At 33.6% G+C, this 17,319-nt stretch overlaps 1 protein-coding gene across 11 annotated transcripts in view; it reads left to right on the forward strand.

Moving 5' to 3' along the window:
- DLGAP1 (DLG associated protein 1) overlaps positions 1 to 17,319 on the forward strand; it is a 1,106,389-nt gene that overhangs the window by 409,021 nt on the left and 680,049 nt on the right. For all 11 annotated transcript variants that reach the window (XM_074275757.1, XM_074275759.1, XM_074275733.1 and 8 more), the window contains one exon: positions 721 to 826. The gene's annotated coding sequence lies outside the window, so the exon portion shown is untranslated. The remainder of the gene's footprint in view (positions 1 to 720; positions 827 to 17,319) is intronic.

Consider the following 17,319-nt stretch of genomic DNA (forward strand, 5'->3'; position numbering starts at 1 on the left):
GCTTCATATTTATATAATTAATTGACAATATTTGTCAAGCATCTACCATATTCTAGATGCTGATTATGCTAGGCATTAAGAATTATAATACCAAATACATGTTTTATGCCTTTGGGAATAATATTACAAGATCAATAATTCTTTTCATAGCTCTAACCTCAGGTGTAATTTCCCTTTTTTGTCAGTGTGTTGAGGAGATACCATTAGTAGCTAATGGCTATTTGGTACTTGCAGCCTAAAGTAGCATGGATGTTGATGATTCATCATTTTCAGAGTTACCTTTTTGGTTTTCTACATTGCTGCATTCCATGTTTCTCCTAGCCCTTTTGTAGTCACAGCTGCTTCCTAATAGTGGTAGAATGAATAAGAAAAGAAAATGTAATATTTTAAGTGTGCCTTAGCTTACAAAATCACATATTTGCTTACTTCTTTTTGACTGAGCTTAAAAGAAATCAAAAGAATCTCTTGCTAATAAACAATTCATTAGTGAATAAATAAATTATAGAATGTCAGATCCAGGTTATTATAAACACATTAAAATTATTATGTCTTTTTAGAAAATAAGGGTAGATACACAAAATGTCATGGCCTATAAGAATATTACTATAGAAAACTCTTGACATCAATAAATTTAATACTTGATAGAGTAGCTCCTTGAGGTTGGTATTAATTTTCCTCCACATTTCATAGTTTAACAACTGTCTTTTGATTATTTTTCAGAGAACTGAGCATCCAGAACTATAAGAGATATCTGTTAAAAAGCTCTGCAAAGTTTTCCTCCTCTCTTGCTTTGCAACTTACTAAAATGGAAGATTGATTTAAGAAGGTAAAAACCCATTTCTTTTATCTCTTTTTAACAGGGTGAACTGTTGACATCTTTTAGTTTATCCTTTGGGGTGCATTTTTTTCTGCTTTCTATAGCATAGAAATAAGAATGTTTACAATTTGCTGTGTCAGTACACCAGTAACTCTGTGGGTTTTGTTGACTAAGTTGTTGAAAAGTTTGCCACAGCTTGGTTACCTTTTCAAAACTGGTGTGTATATATTTACATTCATTTTGTTGTCATCTCTGTTGTTTGTAAGAAGGACATTCCAAGGAAAGAGGGAATGAAATGCTGTGATACTGTCATTGCAGAGTCAAATCATTCCAGAGCTTAAAAAGATGAGATGTCATTGTGGTGACAGATAAAAGAAAAATGAAATTTTTATTTGCCTAGAAGGAATACAAAGATATATAGATCAGAGCACAAGAAAGAAACACACCACAACATTGAGGAAGGAGATGCTCAAGTCTGAACCTAGAACAGTAATGATTTTGGTCACTGATATCAACAGTCAAAGCTTCTGGGCCCATCCTGACTCCTACACAAAGTCCAATTAAGTCAGGACATAGCAGGTGTAAAAAAAATCACTAGTGGGTTAATGCTGAGAGCACCCAACAGGTGAGTCAGAACCACACAGCTGCTAAAGATTGGTAGGACACGGGTAATAGAAGCGAGCACCCTGGATCAGGGAAAGGGTTTGGACATAGCTCTAATTCAGCTAAGTAAATAGGTAGCTTATGTGCAAAATGCAGTAGGAAACTGCTAGACCAACAACCACTGGGACATTTTAAGTGGGGATGTGATCATAAAAATGTGTTTCAGCATAACTGAAAAGAGGAAGGTACCCACTTTATAGAGAAAGTTTACTTTGGTGAAAGAACGCTCAAGTAGCTCAGGAATCCTATGTTGTCCATGGGATCATAAAAAAGTAGAGCCAGAAATAGCATCAAAGGATAAGTTCAAGTCAAAATACCAGTAGGTCAGCCTGAGACAGTATGTTATCCTTTTCTCTGTTTGAAGCACAGTGACAAGGACATTAACTGAGCATTTAAGTGGCCCCAAAATTGGGGGACTTTGTGGGTCAGGTTCAGAAATAAGAAATATTTTAACAAATAAATCAGTTCTGGAGTGGATTGGTTAATATTGTTAAAAGACTACTTTTGCTTTTATCTGAAGTGATGTAGTATAGTGAAATGGATACTGTTATAAAACCAAGAAGATCTGGTTTCAAGTCCCCCATTTGATACATTCTGGCTGAATGACTAAAGCCATTTATCCTCAGTGGTCTAGGCAATTCTCCAAAACTAAGTTGTAGAGATACAACTTATCTACTTTGATAGGGGAAGTTTTCTTAGGGGGGGGGTTCTCTATACCAAAGAAATCACAAGTCATTTTATGTATCCTTGCTTTTTTATATAGATCCCATCATTTTTTTCTTCTGAATAAAATGTCTTCAGAGGAGAAAATGTATCAGCATTTATAGAAATGAAATAATTGTACAAAAAGGCATTACTATCCACATTATAATGGCAATATTGGAAGTAACTGTGTCTTGCCTAGCTAGAATTCACCAGATTGTGTGAAAAAAATTCACTAGCTATTCTTGTGCATTGTAAATTTGAGATATGATTCAATTTTTAGTATCAGCAAGTTTGTGGGTCTTTATAGCGTCGTTTTATTGTACATGTAACTCACATTTCCAAGAATTTGTATCTACCTGCATCTACATGCAGTTGCTCTTTATAGAGGACAGATCTATTCTCACTGAATAGAGGAAGTATTAAAATGGTAACCAACGAAATGCAAAGGAACTTTCAAGTAATTGCCTGTTTTAGTTATGTTTCATTCAGTTTAGAGTGTAAATGTAAGGAAAAGCCACTAACAGATAACAGAGTTTTGATTTCTTTTTGTATTAATAAACCTTAGTGAAACCTAGAAGAATTAATATTCAAAAGAGGGAGGAAATGCACTGACAAACTAGTTAAGAAGCTAGAAAAGGTTCCTCTTATAAATCCCAGAAAGCTGAAAATCAGGAAGGCAGAGTCAATGAGTAGGTAGAAAGGGGGGGGGGGAGAATGAATGCCAAAAAGAGTGGATCAGAGTCGGGGAGAGTACAATAAAAAGTATGTGTGGGAAGAGGGAAATGAAGGCAGAAGAGGGATGCTAAGGGAATAGAAGAAAGCATTATTTCATGCAAAAAAAACTAAATATAAATAGAGTATACACTGGATAAGGGGAAAAACAAGATGATTTCCCCTTCCCCCCCCCCATGCTTCTGAAAAATGCACAAAGATTAAGTTATGACTGGCTATTTCCCTTACTTAAGAGGGAATTAGAACTAATACCTAATGGGAAGATTTTCTATGATAAAGATTGATATAATTTTTTAAAAACCTCAATTAACCAGAAAATCAAATTCAACAATACATGCTCTTCTCTGAGCATTCTGATTAATCTGGATTTCACTGTGGTATATCCAGTGGAGAGATAAGACAAGCATTTCTGAGAGTTCTGTTTAAGTACCCTCTGAATTCTTCTACATTCACTTAGCTCTTAAAAATAAAGTTTTAAAGTCTTGTAAAAATGAGATTACTAAATAAAAACAGCAAAGAACTTGAAATGTCTCTATGTCCAGGATATTAAATGTCATATAATGAAAACCCTTACAGGAGACTCCTGTTTAATAGTCAGTAAAAAGTGAAATCAGAAGCCAAAAGATTGAGATTCATTTTTAGAAGAAATAACAATAATGATAATTATAAAGCCTTAAGTTTTACAAAGCACTTTACATGTTTTATCTCATTTAATCCTCACAACAACCCTATGAGGTAAATGCTGTTATCTCATTTAACAGATGGAGAAACAAAGGATCAAGGATCAGCCAAATATGTGTCAATAATATGTCTAAGGCAGGATTAGAACTCAGATCTTTATGACTTCAAGTCTATTGTTCTAAGAACTATATCCCATTGTTGCCTTCAGCTATATTAAGATGATATAGTCAGAGATAAGGAGAATTACAATTATTTAAAAAGAAAATATTTGAGAACTTGAGTCAGAAGCATGTTTAAGTAACAAAAGAATATGCTTAAATATGAATTATTTACCTAATAAATTAATATGAAACTTTTTTTACAGGAGATGGAACAATTTTTTTTTCAAGTTGAGAGACCCATCACCTAAGAAATATATCTTAGTTATTGAAGGACAGCTAATTTTCAATAATAGAGGCTTCAAGTCATTGTAGAATTGTAGAATCCTAAGGGAGCTTTTAAAGGTCATTTATTTCAACCTCTTGACTTTACAGATGAAAAAACTGAGACCCAGAAAGTTTGTGACTTGCCTACAGACATACATATGGTAACTGGCAAAGAGAAGATTGTATTCCATGTCCCCCAACTATGAAACCAACCCTCTTTCCATCTGTCATTGAAAGAGGCTCCATAAAACCATATGCTTATGTGTGTACATTATATATATATATATATATATATATATATATATATATATATATATATATATACATACAATATACACACATACATGCATGCAGATATTTAGATAAATCTAAATGATTTTTTGGGCAGCTAGATAGTACCATTATTATCTTCCTTAGTTCAAATCTGATTTCAAGACATTTATTAACTGTGTGACCTTGGACAAGTCACTTCACTCTGTTTGCCTCAGTTTCCTCATCTGTAAAATTAACTGGAAAAGGAAATGGCAAACCAATGTAGAATCTCTGCCAAGAAAATCCCAAATGGGATTTATTAACTAACTTAGAACCTATCTAGAGGAAAACTATGCATGAATCTTAATGGATGGAATAATCCCATCTTTTGAAAGCCTGGAGTGGTTGTGTATCGATGGAATTATATATAATATATATAATTCCATCGATATATATATATATATGGAATGCACTGTACAAAATACTTTTCACTATTCATTTAAGTGCATCTGGGGAAAATTGACATTTCTTTCCAGAGAAATTGTGTCTTACTTTATAAAAGAACCATTAGCTATCAAATCACACCTACTGAATTCATTCTATTGCAAATATATCTTCCTAAGTGTATGTTTTGCAGCCCCAGAACAGCTTAAGTATTTATTCACAATTCTAACAATGTTGCCTACTGATTTTCTAGTTTCTTGCAAGGAAATGTATTCATGGTTCTACACTGCACCATTTCTAACTGCATCTTTCCTCAATGTGTGTTTTCCCAAGATCAGCTGGTAAATTTATCTGATTTCCCTTGCTATTTTTTGCCTATTTTTTGGTTTACTGTGGCACTTAAACCAATATAGAAGATTAGAATTTTGTGATTTTTTCCCTTTAATATTTCAGCTATCTACACATGTGCTATTTTTTATTCATTTGGATTTGAAAATTTTTGGTGAAAGCTTCTTAAAACTATGTTAGTTTTAATAATATAATAATAATAATAATAATAATAATAATCATGAAGTATTTGTGGGAAAACTTCCATTCATGATTTTTCAACTGAGCTATAGAAAATTAAGCTTTTCTTTTTCTTATTTGGGAGATACAATATAAGATCACATTATTGCTTCATGTTGCTCCTTCTAATGCAAGCAGAGGGAGGGAAACTCTGACTACATTCTGTAAGAAGTCCATATCAATTCTCATCTGTGGTCTTAAAACCAGAGACTAAATGACTAATTTATGGTGGGGCTCTAGATTTCTCCACCAAAGAGTATCTTAACTTTTTGTTGGGTCATGAAACCCTTTTGTCAGTCTGATGAAATTTATGAATCCCTTCTCAGAATAATATTTGAAGGTACATAAAATAAAAACATGACTATTGTAGGTTGTGTGTAAGATTTACAAAAGAAAAATCACTTTACATAAGTTCTCATTTTATCCTCACAATAACCCTATGATGTGGATCTTATCATCCTCACTTCACAGATAAGGAAACAGAAAGTGAAAAAACATTAAGTGATTTGCCTAGAGTGACACAGCTAGTAAGTAATCTGAAGTGGAATTTGAACTCAAATCGTCCAGACTGCAAATCTAGAACTCTACTCACTAGGGCAGCTAGTTACTTCTATGTATGGGACTACAAAGAAAACCAAAGGTTAATGAAGATAAAGATGACATTTTTCCTCACCCTGAAATCTATACCCAGGTACTTTGGGGGGTACCCCAAGCTTTGAACCCCAGCTGTAATACCACACAAATATGCAAAGATTAGTAGTCACTTGCAAAGGATTTAAAGTCTCATAAATATTCTGATATGACATATCTATTAATATCTACTAAATACCACAAACCAAGGTGTTGGGTGAAGGGAAGAAAAAACATATAAATTTGCTGTCAGGAGGCCTTTCACTAAGGGGCAACAGGAAAAGCATCAAGGAAGAGGTAGCATCTGAAGATTTGAAAATAAAAAAGTAATGATTCAGACAAAAGTTTTCCATAAGAGCTTGACATTTCAGTTTCTCAGGTAAAAGCACCCTTCAGCAAGGTGTGTGGGGCGGGTAAGTAGAGTGATCACAGATTCTTTATAACTAGTATCAAAAGACGTCTTGTTCTGGCTCCTAGAGTCACTGACGCATATCACTACCTCCAGACAAGAAAGGTGGCTTTCCTCCAGGGTAGCTTCAGGCATGTGGTCCCTGAGGGCCACAGATAGAACATTGTCAGCCATTAGGTAGCTCTGGAGTTGCTTCTGTACTTCTACATGACTTAGAATCTGCAAGGGTCTGGCAGCTCCACTTCACTGATGAATGGTACCTTGCTCCAGAATGGCTAAGCCTGTATGACTCTCAAAAGCCTCTCGAGTATGAAATCAATCAAATGTTTATTGATCACTGCATAACTTCATTCATGGACACTGGACTTAAAGACCACTTAGTCACAGGAATGATGGAGGGGATTGTTGCAAGCTCCTAATTCCCTATTTCTAACTAATATTGTCTCCATACCTCAGTTCTATAATCATATCTCACCATTCATGATATAAAACTTTTAAACAATTTTTAAAATTCCGCATTAAGTCTGTTCTATGTTCTGTACTATCCAAAACTATTGGGGAAAAAAAAACCTGTCCCCTTTGTTTTGGGTTTTAACTTTGCTGAAAAAGCAGAGATTGTATTTATTTGTAAAAACTATGCTTTACTAATAAGTTAGTCATACTCAAGAATTTGTGTCTCAGTTTACTTTAACTGTTGCATTATATGGAAGGGGTGGGGAACTTTTTTTCTGCCAAGAGCCATTTGGATATTTGTATCTTTCCTGAGCCATACAAAATTATCAGCTTAATAGAACTCAAGAAGTGGAAGTTGTACCTAGCTTTCAGCTTATCATAGTCTGTGCTTTCCTTAGGTAATGATGTGATCTATGTGAGAACATCTTTAAGCCATGCTCTTGAGGCTAAGTGAATGATCTGCTTACTGCTAGAACAAGAATTTGGGATATGTGTGTTCTAAGAAAAATCATTTATCTCAAGTACAGTCATTTTAGAAAATGTTCATAAATTAGCCTAGGAAGAGTTTTTTCATCAAGCCCAAAGTATCTGGGCTTGATTCCTCATGGGGCTGGTGATTATATTGCATGGAAGTCTGAGAAGATTTGCAAATGGCATCCAACTTCCTGGTACACAATTCAGAAGTGAATATCAAGTTTTGCCAAAATGGGGATATAGAAATTAATGAACATTCTTCCATCTATTCAGATTTCAAAGGGTCAGAAATAGTTCCTCTCTTCTTGTACAATAAAAAATTTCTTTCTTACATGGTCAGTGATGCTGATTATCTTTCCAAAAATAATGACATAAAGATGCCTCCTGTAGGCTTGGTAACAATGAAATCAAATTTTGAAATAATAAAGTTCACATTTATATAGTATATTATTATAAAGTATTTTCTTCATAATCATGTGCAATCAGCAATACAAGCATTATTAGATGTATTTTATGGATGAGGAAACTGAAATTCACAGAAATTAAGTGATAAACCCATATTCACACAGCTTGTCAATGTCTAAAGCAAGATAAAAATCCAGGTCCAGTAAAACTTCATCTACTATTGTTTCTAATATACCCTACTGCTCTTCATGGATGTATAAATATGGTTGAAATTCTTCTGAAACTTTGACACTGTCCAAACCACACTGAACTTGAATAAGCCCTCTACTAAGAGAAAAAGTTATATGTGTCTCAATGAGAGAGGGCAGCTAGGTAGTGGATAGTGCACTGGACCTGGAATAAGGAAGACATCTCTTCCTGACTTCAAATCGGACACTTATTTGCTGTGTGACCTTAAGCAAGTCATTTAACCCTGTCTGCCTTAGTTTCCTCATCTGTAAAATGAAGTCAAAAAGGAATGGCAAATCACTATAGTATCTCTGCCAAGAAAACCAATTAGGATCACAGTCAGACACAAGATATTTTTAACTGAGGGAGATTTAATTAAGTAAAGCAATAAGATTTCATATACATCCATGGATCCTGGTATACCCAGTATTCTGGAAAACCACAGCAATGCAAGGTGTCCTCAAATACATGTATGTCAGACCTCTCCTTAAGTAATATTAAATAAGCAAAAAGGAATTCTGTGGGAAAAAAATCTTCACTTTGTACATATGACTATTTTTGAATATACGTAAATGTTTGCTTCATATTATGCAAACTTTTAACATGGACAATCATGGGACTCTGCATCTTTAGAACAAAATTTTCATTTCCCAAGTCACTTAACATTGCTTTTAATTGAGAAAGAATAGTAGAATCTAAAAACCCCAAAACTACCAATGTAAAGTAATAACTCACAGTGTAATAAAATAGATGAATCACATTCTATTTTTATATTCCAATTTAAGATCACTTCTGATTAAATGTTCAATTCTAAATGCGATTTGAAACCATATTTTCTTAAGAGTGAGGTTAGAGGGTAAGGGGAGATAAGATGTTTGAGGTGAGTTTCAAAAATAGTCCCAAAGGATTCTACCTTACTTGGATTCTGTTCACACAGGGATTCACCCACCATAAGGCTTATGCAGAGAAAGCAATGGATAGAGAGAGCATTCAAGCTGTCTTTGAATTTGGTTTACAAAGAAAGTTATGTCAAATAAATGTAGAAATAGATGTCAGGTAAGACTCATGGGAGTTGTATAGCAATATAAACACAGTGGACAAGAGTTCTTGGGTATTTTTCTTTTGTGTTTTATAAGCAGGAAGACATAGGGCTATGGTCTGCATTGTTGAAAAAAATGTCCATACCAGTGAAAGCATAAATAATTGAGAATGCAGAGGTTCAGGCAGGTGCCAGTCACTGAAACAGCCAATCAAGAGCAGTGCTACCATGTCTATGTTCCCCCAGATTGTCTGTATGGATCTATGATTGTGTAGTTGTGTTTCTCTAAAGTCCAAACACAGATTTTATTCAATAAAAGATTCTTCCCCCACTAAGTCTGTTTAAACCACCAATTGGGGAGTGAAGAACAGGAAAATCCTCCTTTCCTAACTATGTGCCTGCATTTTGAATATCCTCCTCAATCCTGGATTCTACCTTTAGTTATGGATTATGGTAAGAAAAATGCCAGTTGTTGTATGTATGACTGTAGGTCATATAGCTAGTAAGTTTCTAAGGTCTGATTTAAATGCAGATGAGTCTTCTAACTCCAGACTTAGCACTCTATCCACTGTGCCACTTAGCCACCCATACATGATATACATGGACTTACAATAAATTATAAGCTTCTTGAGTCAGAGTACGCAGATTTATTTTTTGTCTTTATATCTCTGAAACCTAGCATAGTAACCTTTAAATTTTCATTAATTGAATTGAAACATCTACCCATCTCCTAGAAACTCTATATGGAAGAATCTTATGTTAAAAACATTTTGGAGCCAAAATTAAAGCAAAACAATCCTTAAAATCCAAATCTAACAAAGTGAATAAACTAATCAATAAATATTTATTGAACACCTACCTCTGTGAGGTACTGTATTAGTTTTTGTGGGACTCCAAAGCCAGTAAAACAGAGAATCTAGAAGGATAATTGGATATCAGCCGAAAAAGAGGAAGGAATTCAGAATTAAAATATTGTCATGAGCAAATTTTAGAGCTAGAAAAATACAAAATGGTTTCAGGGAACAGTGTTTATATCAGTCTGAATGGAAAGAAAGATCTTTACTGACAAGCGACAAATATGCAGGTGTAGATTGGAGGTTTACAATGAAGGGAAAGAAGCTGGATGCACCTCCTTCCACAAAGTGATCTCTTCCACAAAATCCTGGAGAAGATGGCCAGAAACTTAAGGATGCTTTTATGAGGGCTACCTAGCTCTGACTTGTCAGAAGTGAAGGAAGTACCGTATATGTGTGAAGGTTTAAATTCATGTTTTAACAATAATGCAAGTGGTAGAGTTTCATTATTTTCTATCATAGAAATGAGTTGAAATGAAATATTCTTAACATTCTTTATGTAAGTTTCCTTTAATATTTAACATTCCTAAACTTCCAAAGAATATATCAAAATACATGTCTTATTAAATCTCGATATCAGTTTCAGTTTGTAGTTTTTAATTTCTCATTGTTATTTAAGACCCTGTGAGGTTTTTAATAAGAAAATCTGCCTTACCAGATAGTATTTTTTCACCACGGAAGACATAATTAAATAGAAAAGTATTGCAGACAGGAAGTAAGAGACAATGGAATGTGTTTGCCAATACATACAATGTAATTGTATCTCAGTAGAGAGGCAAAGCCTTAGCTTTATTATTATGGATTTCCCAATTCCCTATATATATATATATATATATAATATATATATATATATATATATATATATCTGCTGGTACAAGGCAGCTTTGCCAAACCAAAGAAAAGAAATTGAGCACTTACAATCTGAGACCCAGACATCAATAAGATCTGGTGATAGCACAATGACTAATCTCTAACCTTCCCCTATTGCATGAATATAGTAACAGACAAACATAATAATTTAGGGTTTAATAAACCCAAAGATCAGAGATATTGGGATACTTATAACAGTATCTGAGAAAACTGGATAGTAGTCTAGCAAAAATGAAATATAGACTAATATCATACACCATTTTCCAAGATGAACTTCAAATGGATACATACCTTAAGACATTAAGATGGCATCATAAAAGAGAAGAGCAAGGAAGACATCTTTTGGATTTATAAATAAGGGAATTGTTCTTGACTGAAGAATAGAACACAAAATAAAAATAATTCTGATTAGATAAAATCAAAAGAACTTTATACACATGCATATACGCATACTTCAATGCAGCTAAAATTAGAAAGTAAAGACATCATCGCAAGAATTTTTTGCAAGAAATTAAACCAAGAAGATTCTCATTTTCAGGATATAAAGAAACTAATAAGACTCCAGTTGATAAATAGGAAGAAATTCAACTTATCAAGAGCCATATGGAAAATGTTCCAAATCACTAATAATTAGAGAAGTACAAATTAAAGCAACTTTGAGGTTCTAACTTGTGTACATCTGCTTGGCAAAATTGAAAACAAAGGAAGATGACAAATGTTGGAACGGGAACTTTGCCCTTCAAACTAATTTGTGAATACCCTCTGACTCTCCAGCTTAAAAACTCTTAATGATAATAATTGTTATTATGACATAGTACTTTTAAGTTTTACAAAGAACTTTGCAAATATCTCATTTGATTCTCACAACTATCCTGAGAGGTAGGTGATATTATCATCATTTTAAAGATTAAAAATCTGAAGCAAACAGAAGTTAAATGACTTGCCAAGAGTCATATAGCTACAATATATGTGAGGCAGAATCTGAACTCAGATTTTCCAGACACCAAGTCCCATTCTCTATCCACTAAATCTAGATTTTCCTAGCTTTAATGACTCTGATAGAGTGGTTAAGAGGTAAAAGTGCAATTGGAATCAAGAGAATCTTGCATTCGAGTGCTGGCTTTGTTATTCAATAATTGTGATTTTGAACAAATCATTTATATTGTCTCGGTCTGTTTCCCTATCAGTAAAATTAGGTTTATGGGTGGACTAAATGATCCCTAAAACTTTAAATCTATGAAAACATAATTTTTTGCCTCATCCTTTCATCCAGCCTAATAAAAAAAAAAAACAACTTATCTTTAGTACCCTCAAAATATTGCTATAGATTGTATTAGTCTGCATTAATTAGCTCATTCATTAGTTCAACTATTATTACATGGTTTTAATGACTTACATATTACATGCTTCTGTAACTAGTACTTTGGGAGATACAGGATAGCTTCTTTTATATAGATAACATAGCCTCTGATCTCAACAAATTCAGTGAATATATATATATATATATGTATATATATATATATATATATATATATATATATATATATACATATATATATATATATATATACAAATGATTAAAATACAAATTAATACAAATTAGAATTTAGACACATAAGAAAAAACATAAGCAGTGTGCCATGAGTTTGGATTTGGATCCTACACTCATTTAAGAATAACTTGAGGTAAACACAACCAAATCAAGTAAATTTAGGAAATCCAGGAAAGCTTTGTGGAAGAGATGCGTTTCAAACCAATTGTTGAAGTAAAGAAGGTGGAAATTTTTCAAGAAATGGCATGAGGTAAGATTGTGGTCACTGAAAAGAGGGAATGTGGTCAGAGGATGAAGGGTAGACTATATGATAGAAAATATTATGAAGAAAAACTAGAAAGGTAGAGTAAAGCCAGATTGTAAAGAATTTTAAATATTAAATATTAGATTATCACTGAATGAAGTTCAATCAACATTGATATACATTAAGAGTATATATCATTGATTTCAGACAAACTCAAAGATCTAGTCAAGAGAGAAATCTACATTATATATCAATCACAATATTGTTTTAGAGGTATGGTTACTTATATTTAAGTGCATGTGTATATATGTGTCTGAGTATATGTAGATATATGTGCATGTTGCTATATGTATTGTATATATAGATATATGTATATATGTGTAGGTCTGAATATATATATATATATATACATATATGGAGGTGTACATGTGTGTATGTATATATCTACTAAATATATCTCTGGTAACTATAGGCTACTTGGGGATAAAAGGGGAAAAAAGAATTTTAAAAGGTGTACAATAGAGAACAAAAGAACAACCTATAAAGAAGCAAAGATGGACACATATAATTTGTTCTATTATACATCTTTCTTGAACTGGAAATTTATTGTTAAATATTTTGAATCCTTCCTGATATTCTGCTGAGCACATGACAGTGTTCTGTTTTGTTTTCCTTTTCTGACTTTTTATTTCTATTGTTTTTTTTAATAAACAGAATTTTTTAAAAAGAAAAAAGTGTATATGTGATACAATCAGGAAGGGCAGGGAATGTGAAGGGATGGTCAAAAGGATTTTACTTGCTCTTTGCTCTGTATCATGTGCTGTATACATGCAGCACATGAAATAGAGATAGTAATTTAATTTTCCACAACTAAAAAAGTTAAGAAAATCCTATTTGAAAATGGCACTGAGTATTCGCATTTGTATTTTAAAGAGAATATCATTACTCCCCTTGAAATAAGCATACTAAGAATTTAAAAATAAAGAACAAATCTAACTTAGTGTTGAATGTTGGGAAAAGCAAGAATGGAATGGCACCTATAATTCCAGTCTTAGTTTCTTGTCCCTTTAATGCATGGATGAGCAAATAAGTCCATTGAGAGTGAGTGACTTGCCTAAACTCATAAAGGAAATAAGCTTTAGAAGTTGGTTTTTAATCTAGGGCCTCTATCTCCAGAGCCAGTGTATTTTCTTCTGCAATATTGCTTAACCTCTCTTATCTTTACTCACTTCCCCAAGAAAAATTCTATTTCTCCCACAAATGTCTGACTCTTTGTTGACCCCATTTTGATTTTTTTGGCAAAGATACTGGGATAGTTTGGCATTTCCTTTTCCAATTCATTTTCTAGTTGGGTAAACTGAGGGTCACACAACTAGTGAGTGCCTCAGGTCTTCTTGACTCCAGGCCCATTCTATTCACTGCACTTTCTAGCTACTGGCATGTTATACTATGTCAGGCCAAAGATCTCCCATTTCTAATGACTTTACTGACAGTCTGTGCTCTTGGAATTCATTTATCCCCCATCTCAGTTTCCTCACCTCTGTCACATGGGTTCCTTTTTATTTGCTTCAGAGGATGCTGTGTAAATTAAATTGGATAGGGTCTACTGATAATATTTTTCCTCAACCTGCTTTCCTGCATCGCACTCAACTTTTTCCGACTGGTTTATCTTTTCAAAGACTCAGTGAAGTTATTTCCCACCTATCAGGCTTTCTTTTTCTACTTCCTTGAATCAAAAGAGGCAGGTGTAAAGCACTTATAAAATAGGAAGCGACATAAAAATGGTAAGTACTATAATCATATTTTAATATGTGAAATCTACAGTTACCAGAGATGCATAATTGCCTCTACTGAACAAAAGATATAGAATGCTGTTACTGAATTTAGCACTGAACTTGGGGAAATATTATGTAGCGAACAAAAGAAAGGAAAAGCCCCATTAAAAAAATAAAGGTATATATCAAAATCAAAGGGCTTTTGAAAAAAACTCCCCTATGATTTACTTTGACACATGAACCTATTTTAAACAGTCTTTCCCCATGCAGAATGAATTTTCTCTGTGGCATGTTTCTGTTCTTTCTGAATGAATGATTGCAGTTGAATACCTAAGGTACAAAAACTGTACATGAAAACTGATCACAATCCTTGCTGTACCTGGCATATATGTAAGTTGGAAACTCCCTCTTTCAAAAACCACTTTCTTCAATTGTTAACTTAGTATTGTTATAAAAAATAACAGAGCCAATTCATATTTGATTTTTTATGTTTTCCTTTTCTGCCCTAAATATGCTTTCTTCACAAAGATTTAATTATCATTATAGAAAATCCATTATCCTCTTAAAAACAATTAACGCTTTGATTTCCAGTGATTACATTAATATATTGGTACCAATTTTGCTATTATTAATTTCCATTTTGTATTACTTCATAAATTCTAATGAATAAACTTTTAAAACTCCCATCATTTACTACTATATCAGAGACACCTAGCCCCTTCCTCAAAAGAATTCCAATATACTGAGGGAAAATAAAGAAAAACTATCGTTAATAATTGGCAGCTATGAAAACTTGTTTCCCCTTGATTTCTGAAAAAACAGTCAATTAGAATTGGGTATACATAAAATGTTCAGAAGATCCTGTCAAGACTTAAACTTTTTTGCTTTCCTTCCCTACTCTCTTCCCTTCTTTACCCTTTTTCATTTTCTCTCCTTATCCTCCTTTTAAAAAAATAAAATGTGGGAATTGTGTAAGAATTTTTCCACTACAGTCTCATTTCAATACCTCAGTGTGCAGGTGATCCTACAAACTTGAATAATAGAATTCAAGCTCTAGAAAACAGTAAGATGAGATAAAAAGAGCATTGGGTTTGAATTCAGAGGACCTGTCTTCAAATCCTGTTTCTGATGATTCCTGCCAATATGAATATGAGCATCTCTATTCAACTTTCTGAATCTCACTTTCCTCTTCTGTAAAATTATTAAATTGGTCTTAATGGCCTTTTCTCAAAGGCCATTATCACTTTGAAATCCCTATCACTTTGAAATCTATGATTCTATAAGCCTAAATATAAGCAGGGTGCAGGAAAATTGTATTTTGTTGTTTGAAAACCAAGATAGCTCTTTGGAGATGTTTGACACTTGAAGGGTGGACACCAGGAAATGCATTTTTGTCCACTGCAACTAGTGGACCTAGTTAGTAATGAATAAATGTCAATGAAGAAAGAATCTTAATAAATAACACTATGCATCCCTGAAACAAGTAGCTAGATAGAGAGAGAGATAATAGAAAGAGAGAGAGAAAGAGAGAGAGAGAGAGAGAGAGAGACAGACAGACAGACAGACAGACAGACAGACAGACATTATGATGCCATGATGTGCAAGTGAATTGGATTTAGTGAGGGAGAACTGGGCAAGGTCACCTGCCTCACTTTTCCCTACAGAACCACCTGGGTCCAGTGGCCAGATATAGAACAGAATGACTGGAGATAGCCCCAGATACAGTAAGAGACGTTGGCCTTTTTAAGTCTCAGTTTGACTGAGGTTGTACCCATTCAGTGATTAAAGCTAGGTAGCAATTGAGGCAAAGAATCTCTTCTTTAACACAGTCAAAAAAAATCTAAATAAAGAAATAAATATATCCAGGAGGTAAGCACCCTCCTGGACAAAACAGAAATGATCAGGATCCAAACAATTACCAAATGGATTCTTGGTTTAGGACTTAGTGGCCATTGAGTCCTTTACTAGCTAAATAAGTAGATAGACAGACAGGTGAAAAACAGACATATATAGAATATAAGTAAATATGTTGATTTTTTTCCTATTCTACTTCAGGCTTCTGAAACAGCAGGTGTTCCTCGAGCTTTTAGATAGCATGTTAACATTTTGGGGGCATATTATGGGCCAGAACTCTGAAGTTGAAACAAAGGATGCTTACAAGGTGTTAACTAAATGGAATTGATGAGGCAATGGTTATCTAGTTTAGCATGGTTCAGTATGATTGATTTAATCTTACAACAAATAATGGTTTCCTAGTGATAAAATGATTGGTTTATACTCAGTGTGGAGCATATAAGCAGGGTCTGAGAGCCACAGAGGACAAGCACACTAGAAGCTCTCGGAGGCAAGGAGAAGAAATTCATTTCACCTTCAGTGCTCCTGGAGGCTGGCCTGGTCTCCTGCATTTCCCCCACTGAGACCAAGGAAAGCTGCCCCTAGAGACCCCAAGAAAACCTAACCTGAGAACATGATAAGAGCATATGGGTAAAATTAAAAAGACTTAATCTACAAATTTGTGTGTTTAAAGTGGGACTGAAAGAATACTATCATAAAAATCCTGAAAAAGTTTGGTTGATGAAATTAAATTTGTCTTCTGTATTTCTGATTCTTTTCCATTTGATCTTTTCATTTACTCTTGACTAAAAATGTATTCTTAGTTTGTAGTAACTTTTGGAAGGGATCTTATTCTTACTTTTGGGCTATGAATGGAATATAATTTCTTTCTCACAAGTTACTTTGATGTAGATTTGCTTTGGGTATGATTTTAAATATAAAATTATCTCTTTCAACACTATATGTAAGCACTGTATAGTAATGGCATATTCCTATGAGGTTATACAACTGTTCTCTGGCACATCATGCATTCAAACAGAGGAAGAAGCTATATCTGAATCCAAATTTAAGGAGTAGGAGAATGCTTAATAATAGAAGAACCGGGGAGGGGGGATGTCAACGTTTGAACACTGTAAATAGTATAATTAAAAATAAATCTCCATTTTCCATTCTTTCACACCATCAAGGCAGAAGCAAGTATTCTTTATTTAAAAATAATTAAGGAAATGTTTCAAAAAACCCAGTGAAACAGTATATGTTTTGGATT

The sequence above is a fragment of the Sminthopsis crassicaudata genome, chromosome 1, assembly GCF_048593235.1.
Source record: "Sminthopsis crassicaudata isolate SCR6 chromosome 1, ASM4859323v1, whole genome shotgun sequence".
NCBI lineage: Eukaryota > Metazoa > Chordata > Mammalia > Dasyuromorphia > Dasyuridae > Sminthopsis > Sminthopsis crassicaudata.